Raw genomic sequence first — 9,337 nt, 5'->3', positions numbered from 1 at the left:
CAGGGAGATCGGAGAGTACCTCCGTGTTCAGGGCGCCATTCCGCGTCTGTGGGAGGTGGTAGTGGTCGCCGGCGAGTACCACGTCGGCGGCGACGCTGGCTCCGGCGGACGGCGATTCGGGTGGTTGTGGACCTCGTCAGAGAGAGCTGTGAAGATCAAATTGGAGTGGGGGTTAGACTCTTAGTTGCTCGAGAGGGTTGCTGACGAAGTTGGGGAGCCGGAGACGGCCTCACCGGAGCGAATCGAGGTGTAGGCCGAGGCGAAACGGGGCGGCCGGAGTCGAAGAAGAAAGGCCCCTCGAGGCTCTCCCAGTGGCTAGGCGGGGTCTAGTGAGGTGGTGGAGTTGTGCGGGGGCGAGAGCAAGCTCGGGGGTGCTATTTATAGCCGGCCCGAGGCGGTTGCCATGAACGGATAAGTCCGGCGGGTGATTACGGCGGCGCTGTGGCGGGACGGTCGGCTTAGGAGCTTGAGCATCGCCTAGGTGGAGCGGTGGTGCCATTACAGGGTCCAACTCAGCACGGGAGGGAGGGTTACGGCCTGCCCTCGACGGAACGGCAGCACGACCCGTTGGCGGCAGAGAACGCGCTCTACGCGTGCCAGGCCACGGCGACGGTGCTGCATGCGTGCGCTGGCCAGAGCTACCAGGAGGGTTGGGCGGCGCCGAACGGCGTTCTGCCGCGGTGTTGCCCCCTGTCGGCCGTTACGGTGGTTCTGCCGCCGCAAAGCACGCCGGCGCAGGCGGCCCAGGGCGCCACCGACGCCAGGAAGGCGCCAAGCGCGCGTGTGAAGATCCGGACAAGAGGGAGGGGCTGCGAGCATCGAGCCAAATGCACAGTGGGCATGTGACTGAAGTTCTGTCGGGGAAACGACACTGAAACTCTGAATTTACTGAATATGAACAAAAACAGTGCATGCCAAGTGTTCGACAGAATTATTCTGGCCTCTAGGGATTTTTCCTTGAGCTGATTTTTGGTGGAGTGGTCTCTCATTGCAACTAGAGGTTGTCTGAATTTTGGTGGAATTTTTGGGGAAGTGTAGATATGAATTTCACCAAATTTGGCAAATCTGGTCCAAACTTGCAGTGAGTGAAATTTGAAAATTTTGAAAAGAAGAAGAGTGGATCAAGAGGGTTCTAGGTTGTGGGTACTAAGGACTATCCAGGGGAGTTGGTTTGGGCTCAAGGATCAAAGGCATTACGGTACTTGCTTTGTAAATCCCTTAGGTTCAAATGAAAAGACAGAATTATTTTGGAAAGAGAAATAATTGGAATAAAATCCAAAAATGGATTTTTTTTTAGTTTGGACAGAAAGTTTGGGTTGTTTCAAAGTGGATGCAGAGGTTTTGGGAGGTCTCTCCACATGAGGCAAAATTAAATCATGGGTGGTTCCAAAATGAGAGAAGCCCCAAAAACTCCTAGGGTTTTCCTTTTAAATGAAAATAATCAAATTCAAAAAAAAAATACACTTGAGAGGAGAAGAATTCAGAAGAAAAGTTTCCATAATTCAAACACCCAATTTGAAAAGGATGTAAATGAAAATCCTTGCCAAAGGTGAAAGTTTTTAAGAGAGAGGTTTTCTGAAAAAAAAATTTAATGGCCTCTCTTCAAAAACCAACAAGGTTTTTGCTAAAAACCAAAAGAAAATTTTGGAGTGGCACATTTACCCCGCTAAAGGTGTGCCGCAGAGCTCCTGGTGTGTCCCATCTGCTCTTTGCAGATGACACGCTACTCTTTTTCAAAGCTGAAGAGGAGCAAGCAAGAAATGTGAAGCAAGTCCTGCATGCTTATGAGAGAGCCACCGGACATAGCATTAATCCGGCCAAATGCAGTGCCTTATTTGGTGATGCGTGTACAAGTGAAGAGCAGCAGAAAGTACGTGCAGTTCTTAATTTTGTGACAGATTTGTTTGAGGATAAATACTTGGGGCTACCCACACCGGAGGGTCGCATGTCTCGTGGGAAATTTCAAAACTTGCAATCCAGATTATTGAAGAGAATCATAGCATGGGGAGACACGTTATTCTTGGCTGGAAAGGAGACGATGATCAAAGCTATTGCGCAGGCTATACCGACGTATGTTATGGGGGTGTTTAAGCTTCCTATGTCTGTATGTGATGACCTCAACCGCATGGTCCGGAACTTCTGGTGGGGAGCATCGGAAGGGAAGAGGAAGACACATTGGCTGGCTTGGCCAAAGATCCTGGCGCACAAAACACAGGGCGGGCTGGGTTTCCGAGATTTTCGCGCCTTCAACCAGGCCCTCCTTGCCCGGCAGGCGTGGCGCTTACTAATAAATCCTCACAGTTTATGTGCGCAGGTGCTCAAGACGAGGTACTACCCTGAAGGCAGCCTAGAGGATACAATCTTCTCAGGCAACGCCTCCCCTACGTGGCAGGCCATTCAGTATGGCCTTGAGCTCCTCAAGAAGGGCATCGTCTGGCATGTAGGGGATGGCCGTAACATCCGGATTTGGCGAGATAAATGGATCCCCCGCGAACCTTCACGCCAACTTATCACCCAACAGGGTACCTGCCGACTACGACGAGTGGCCGAGCTCTTGCACGAGGATAGGTCATGGCGCCTTGACCTGCTCCATCGCTACTTCCACCCGGCAGACGTGGAGATGATCTCCAGCATTCGTACTTCGACATGCGTCACCGACGACATCATCGCATGGGCCCCGGAGAAGAACGGTATCTTCACCGTTCGATCCGCTTATCGGTTCGCCATGGACGAGCGCGAGCGTCCACTGGCCACCGCCACGAGTAGGGCACCAGATGGTCATCGCGCCATCTGGAAGATCATATGGGGGTGCCCTGCTCCCCCAAAGGTACGCGTGTTTGCTTGGAGGATCGTTACGAACTCTCTTGCTACTTGGGCAAATAAGCTCTCTCGCCATCTTCAGGTTTCTGACCTATGCCCCTTATGTGGACTGGAACGGGAGGATATGTTCCATGCTTTCTGCAGGTGCCCGTTGGCAAAGGAGCTGTGGCATGCTATGGCCACGGATTGGTGTATCCCCAAGGTGGAGGACATCCTATACACAGGACCGGAATGGCTATTTACCCTGCTGGACCCCCTTGACGAGGCTACGAGGATGGTCGTCCTTATGATCATGTGGAGAACCTGGCATGTCCGGAATGAGATCACGCATGACAAGAAGCCGCCACCTCCTGAAGCCTCACGACGATTCTTGCATGGGTACATTACTTCACTGCTCTGTATCTAACAATTCCCAAATGCGGATGTGGTCAAGGGGAAGATGACGGTCTCCTTGCCGCCGTTTGTCACTCGGCATCCCAAGGAGGCTAAGGAGGAGCGATCATGGACCGCGCCAGCGTCGGGACGCACTAAGCTGAATACCGATGGCAGTTTCATTGCGGAGACGGAAGCGGCAGGAGGAGGGATGATTTTGCGCGATGATCGAGGAGAAATCATCTATACTGCATGTAGAGAGCTGCGCACATGCGATAATGCGCTCGGAGCGGAGCTTGCGGCTTGCAAGGAGGGCCTGGAGCTGGCCCTAAACAGGACCGGGTTGCCTATCACGGTCGAGCTTGATTGCGCGGAGGCTGTGGCGATGATCACAACAAATGGGGAGGATCGTTCGGTGCACCACACCCTCATTCAGGAGATACGAGATTTAGCGACTGCCGCTGGAAGGGAGATCTCATTTACTCTATGTTTCCGGTCACAAAATAAATGTAGCCATGAACTTGCCTCTTACGGGCGACGAACCCCACGAACCGCTGTGTGGTTCCACTCGGGGATTGACCCTGTTGTACGTCTGGCCTCCGCTGAGAGACCACCTTGAGTAATGAGAAATCCCTTTTCACCCGCAAAAAAAAACTTACACATTTAACTATAATGGAAAACAACTTATTTAATTTTGGTGCTGATGTATGAATGAGCCCCCTCTCTTGTTTCCTCTAATGGTTGCCACGTGTAACGACTATCAATTCGTCCGAAATATTCTTGCAATTATTTGAGGGATGAGAGGCAACATATGCATCGTTTCAACTGAAGTTCAACTTGTTTAATTTTGGAGTTCTAAGAACAAACTTGGAATAGACGTTAGTTTAATTATGATTAGCAAACTACTCTTTCCTACTTTGTCACGATGCCAATGTGACTCATGTGCATTCGTTTCATTAAAAGACATGAAAAGAAATGAATGTTCCACCAACCATCACTTGTTTGAATAATGCTATGGCCTTAAAATATACTACTCTATGATCACATGAATGGATAGCAAGCTCAGGCTTCTCACTTTACTTCTACATATTGGCAACATTAGCTTTAGTCTATCATCAAAATAGGTGAAACTCGTGTAAAAACGATAAGGAAATGATGATAGAGGAACAAAAGAGACAAAAACATAGGAAACATCGGGAAGCATGGAAGATCCAACAATTGTAAAGAGCTATGATGGAACTAGTGGCGGCGCCAAGAATTGGCCAGGGCCCGGGCCGCCCCGGGCCTCACGACCCAGGCCACAGTCCAGGCTGTATAGAGTCTGTCTCTGGCTCTCTGCTGTTGTGATGGAACTGCCATTGTTTATGTTCTTCATGAAGATGACGTGCACCATCTCTCCGTTTTATTAGCACAGTTTCCTTAGTTTCACAATCTAATCGTGGGTGTTTAGTTCATCTCAGATGTTGGTGAGAGCAAAGAGTCAAACTGGCTCGTGAGTGTGTAACTTGAGGGAGACATTATAATTATAAGGTTAGTTGTTTTTCTGGGTAATACTACTCCAAATGCAAGTGTTGGCCAGAAATAGACCAACAAATGTAGTGACAAGGAATAAATAACAAAGATGTATATAACTGGAAAATAATGAAATGTTTTTTTTCACCACGACATATATTATTCATTGCTCCTGTGTAGTCACCCCTCTTATACTTAACATCTTCTTTCCCACAGGCAAACATGTACTCTAACGAAGGTTACTACGGAGCCTTCTGATTAGAACATATATGATGGACATGGAGGCGGTGGACACGCATGGAAAGATCAGTTGGGTGACCTATAGTGATTCCCTTATATATATACCACAAATCTTTGTCTGACTAGATAGCAAATGCCAGTGCATCATTCCACTTGTACCCTTCATTTATACTACTATATATTCCAGTGCCCCACTTCGCCTCTACCCTCTATATATACCACTATGTTCGCACAACTAGGTATCAAATATAGTGCCCCACTTCACTTCTACATGTTTTTTTTGCGGTTGAATCACTTCTACATGTTAGCAGCATTAGCTTCTTAGTATGTCAAGTAGGTGAAACTCACATACAAAGTAGATGAGGAGAGGATGAGAAATGAAAAGAAGATACACAAAGCCGTGGGAATAGAAGACAACGGGAAGAACAGAAGACCAAATGGTTGTGAAAATGTAGAAATGAACTATTATTATTGATCTTCAGTCTAGTGATCCACTGATCCTGGTACAGTTCCGTCAAGGCTTTGAGTGTTAAGGTAACCAGTGCCAAGTGGCTCAATGCTATTTGTACTGAATTAATTAGACCACATTGGGAGTACTAACTAGTGAATAATTTCCTACTCTCGTCATGTTTCCTACTCTCTTCATGTCACACTGGAAGCTTACTATCTTCCTGTTGTAACTAGTGTGTTCGAGAAATTATATATACATATTACGAGGTCAGTTTTATGTCTGTTGTTTTACTGGATGACATGACTACTTGGTCTATTCTGCATGTGAGTGCCAGCCTGGAAGAGCCTGAGTAAAGCAGCAAGATGGATGCTTATTGCCGGCACTGGTAGCAAAAGGATCGAGCTACCTTTTTTTAACTCAAATTATCAAATTAATTATATTTTATTTTCTGGATGAGCCCCCTCTCCTGTTCAAGAGTTTGTATTTCTTTTTATTTTCGCCTTTTTCTAATTTATTTGGAACTTCCTGATTTTATTTCATTTGAATGGTTGCCACCTGTGTGAAACCTCGGTCAATTCATCTGAAATAGTCTTGCAGTGGTTTGAGGGATGAGAGGTAACATACGCATAGTCTCCAACTAAGGTCAACTAAAGGAACAAAATTGGACTATACGTTAGTTAGTTGAATTATTAACAAACTACTCTTTCCCACTTTGTCACGAACACGATGCCAATGCAACTCTTATGCACTCATTTCATGAAAAGAAAATGAATGCTCCACCAACCTTCACTACGTTGAATAATGGTACTATGGCCTTTATATATACTACTCTATGATTACCTGAATGGATAGCATGCTCAGGCGTCTCACTAGCTTTACTTCTGCATATTGGCAACACTAGCTATAGTCTATCATCAAATAGGTGAAACTCATTTACAGAAGATAAGGAAATGGTGTGAGAGGAATAAAAGTGACAAAAACCCATGGAACAGGAGACACCGGGAAGAATGGAAGATCCAACAATTGTAACAAAAAAAAGCTATGATGAAACTGCCATTGTTTATGTTCTTCACGAAGACGATGTGCACCATCTCTAGTTTTATCAGCACTGTTTTCTTAGTTTTACAATCTAACCATGGGTGTTAAGTTCATCGATAGTGGTCAGAGCTAAGAGTCACACTGGCTCGTCAGTGCGTAACTTGAGGGAGGCATTATAATTATAAGGTTAGTTGCATTTCTATTGTTTTTCTGGGTAATACCACTCCAAATACGAGTGTTCATCGTAAAGAGACCAATAAATGCAGTAGCAAGGAATAAATAACAGAGATGTATATATGAATGGATTTTTTTCACTACTCCATGCATTACGCCATTACCAGTCTTATACTTAACATCTTCTTTCCCACATGCTAATCGTGATTACTTGTAGATGGTGCACTTACCTTCAATCCACGCTAACCAATAACTATTCCAGTGTTACGTCTCTCCTTTTGATTATCTTCTAGCTAAACAGCCACTCTGTAGTATTAGTAAGAGGGGGAAGTCCCCGTAAAAAAAAGTAAGATGGGGAAGGGAGCTAAGGATTTACCCGACATGAGATATATATTCAAGGAACCCTAAGATGCTATCCCAGTAAGAATGTGTTGTCGATTCTTCTTATCCAATACTTATAACATTTTAATGATGTCATGTGAATTGCTGGAAAACATGTGAAGTTTATTGTGGCTAACATAATGATGGAAGTTTTGTAAGATACTGGTCCAATCAATTTGTGTTGTCACGTCCCGTTTTCTTAGTGAAGTTGCTATAGAGTGTAACAAAAGACTAATTTTATCGGTCATCTATGATATATATGATGTCTTGACGTGGGGTTTTATAGAGTGTAACAAATGTTGGCACTTAACTGATTTATCAGCCAATATTGTGGACAACGAAATAAAGTACTGAGTTGCGAACCACATCCATGCCTAAATGAAGACAGGAATAGTTCAAAAGCATACAAACCATGGAAGCAAAACATAATGTGCACAAAAATTATTAAATATGCAGGTACAGTTTGCGATCTATTCTCAGGGCAGAAAAAACCTAGACAGCCGATAATTCAGACCATCCAGTATCACATCCAGCTTTAAAATTTTTTGAAGAAAGGACTACAGTCTACAGAACACGCTCAAGGCTCAATATAGTTGTGAAGATATATTTTTTCCACCACTGAAAACAGAGTAGATGCCATCTGGAAGAGCCAGCTTGCATCAGTTAATGCCTAACTCTGTTTGCATGAAGATAGCCTGTGAATGTAACAACTTATATCAATCTAGGCAACAATTTATATCAATCTAGGCATATTGGATACCATGCTAACCGAGGGTTAATATTCTAACCATTTGCTGGTCTTAAATCACGATATAACAGATTAACAACATAGCTTCTTCCATATATACCCGCTACCTTGCCGGGCTGGGCATAAGTAGAACTACATGTAACCCTTGATTGATGCACACCAGAGGAGACTTAGTCTTTGCCAGCCGTTAATCTCTTCAAACAAAGATACTGCAGAAAGAACGCAGATTTTCAGCTTACAAGAACTAGAGCAGGGAACCAACATCCGCATTTATACAAATCTAAGACAAGCTTTTTGGGATGGAAGTAATATGATTTTCAAGAAATGATTGTATATCTTGGACCATATAGAGTTTGAGACAAAACATCCTTTCACAATTAAGCAAATCTTCATTTTGGAACTGGCGCCGCTTGCTGGAAGAATGACATGTACCAGTAGGCTGAGGAATGCCCCTCCACGTGCTTTTGCTTCCCTTAGCTGCGATCACAATCGCCTCCTTCTCTATGTTGGCTTCGCCCCTGATCCTTCCGGCACCACCTCTGAAGGGCAACACATCCAGTGCTATAGTTTTTGCACTAGAGATTTAGGACACTGAAATCAGTTAAAAACTTAAAATAGATTAGTTATCAGAGCAAAAGAAATCTACCACAATACAGTAAATAGTTACCCTCGTAGCTCCAAACAATTGGCAAACAGAGAAGCAAGCCGGCTGAATTATCCATCAACAACTCTTTGTTGTTTCTTGAAGTTCTTTGCACTCGGGGCCAGCTGATCCTAACTCTCCAATCCGCAAAATGTAGACCATAGAAACATGTCAACTTAGGTGCAGTCTAAAACGTAAGCTTTGTAGTAACATAAATAAGGATCTAGGCCTGCAGTACACTAACCTTGTGAAAAAAGTCCTGGCAATTGAACTCTAGGGCTTCCATCCATAAGATCATAAGCATATCACCCTTTAGCAAATTGCAGCTAACATATATTTCAGTTACTATAATCTCAACCTTGTGGCGGGACGGTCGGCTTAGGAGCTTGAGCATCGCCTAGGTGGAGCAGTGGTGCCATTACAGGGTCCAACTCAGCACGGGAGGGAGGGTTACGGCCTGCCCTCGACGGAACGGCAGCACGGCCCGTTGGCGGCAGAGAACGCGCTCTGCGCGTGCCAGGCCACGGCGACGGTGCTGCATGCGTGCGCTGGCAAGGAGATGGCCACGCGGAGCTACCAGGAGGGTTGGGCGGCGCCGAACGGCGTTCTGCCATGGTGTTGCCCCTGTCGGCCGTTACGGTGGTTCTGCCGCTGCAAAGCACGCCGGCGCAGGCGGCCCAGGGCGCCACCGACGCCAGGAAGGCGCCAAGCGCGCGTGTGAAGCTCCGGACAAGAGGGAGGGACTGCGAGCATCGAGCCAAATGCACAGTGGGCATGTGACTGAAGTTCTGTCAGGGAAACGACACTGAAACTCTGAATTTACTGAATATGAACAAAAACAGTGCATGCCAAGTGTTCGACAGAATGATTCTGGCCTCTAGGGATTTGTCCTTGATCTGATTTTTGGTGGAGTGGTCTCTCATTGCAACTAGAGGTTGTCTGAATTTTGGTGGAATTT

General features: G+C 45.8%; 1 long non-coding RNA gene across 1 annotated transcript; it reads right to left on the bottom strand.

Moving 5' to 3' along the window:
* Positions 1-7,560: 7,560 nt before the first annotated feature.
* LOC147963259 (uncharacterized) lies at positions 7,561-8,689 on the bottom strand. Its single transcript, XR_015608892.1, has 3 exons — positions 8,624-8,689; positions 8,404-8,516; positions 7,561-8,327 (listed from the first exon to the last, which is right to left on the bottom strand). It is a non-coding gene; the product is annotated as an uncharacterized LOC147963259 (long non-coding RNA).
* Positions 8,690-9,337: the final 648 nt, after the last annotated feature.

Source organism: Triticum urartu, chromosome 6A (assembly GCF_056163025.1).
Source record: "Triticum urartu cultivar PI428250 chromosome 6A, HENAU_Tu73, whole genome shotgun sequence".
Lineage (NCBI taxonomy): Eukaryota > Viridiplantae > Streptophyta > Magnoliopsida > Poales > Poaceae > Triticum > Triticum urartu.
This window is presented reverse-complemented; position numbering and strand designations above follow the sequence as displayed.